Raw genomic sequence first — 906 nt, forward strand, 5'->3', positions numbered from 1 at the left:
GACTCTCTCCAGCAGTTCCCTGTCGCGTTCAGAAGGGAAGGTTCAGAGAGTGCAGTCAGCTAACAAGCATGCTCTCTAGCAGCCAGACAAGGGGATGCAAGAAACAGTTCATCAGTTTCTGAAATGGCTATAAGTTACAGGAGTCTCATATCTTAAAGAACAAGCGGAAGGGACTGCATAAATACCAACCCTTAAGAGTAACTTTGAAAACCCCAACACAGCATTTCCATAACAGACCGGTCCTCAACAGTTTGAGGAAGGCTCACAAAGAGAAATTACTACCATACAACCAGTTTAATTACTGATAACTAAAAAGAGGTTTTTTATGCTTACCAGTTATTGGACATTATATTCCCAACCCACACCAGAAACTGTCATACAGACTCCCAATGTTTGGAACAATCATCACCTCATCTGGTTATTGACCTCAAGACTATAGTGTCCAACGTTCAGAAGCAGAGGAATAGTAACTGCACTGATTAGCCCCACTTGTGAGTCATCATCCTGAGCTTCATCCACACTAAGGTATAGTATCTAACTTACATCCATCACAGCCTGGGTGAAAACAGATGTTATGGGAAAATGAGAACTACTATAGGAGGAAATGAGAAATAAGATTTAGCATTTAACTTTCCCGTTCTTTACTTAGACATAAGCTTCTCCTGTCTTACTGCCAGCTATTTGGCCAACACAAAAAGATCCTAAAAAGATACCCTCTGTATAAAGTTCTCTTTTGCCAATGGAAAAATTATAGCCCTAGATATGTAAGCAACTGGAAAAAAGGAGATTTGAACAAATATATACACACAAATATGATCATTCCTACAAATTAGTCTATTTGTGTATGCTTTCTAGACTTTTATTTATCCATTTTCCCCTTAATCTATTTTTCTTCCTTTTCTTTGC

The sequence above is a fragment of the Charadrius vociferus genome, unplaced genomic scaffold (genome assembly GCF_000708025.1).
Source record: "Charadrius vociferus isolate BGI_N301 unplaced genomic scaffold, ASM70802v2 scaffold950, whole genome shotgun sequence".
In the NCBI taxonomy this organism is placed as follows: Eukaryota; Metazoa; Chordata; class Aves; order Charadriiformes; family Charadriidae; genus Charadrius; species Charadrius vociferus.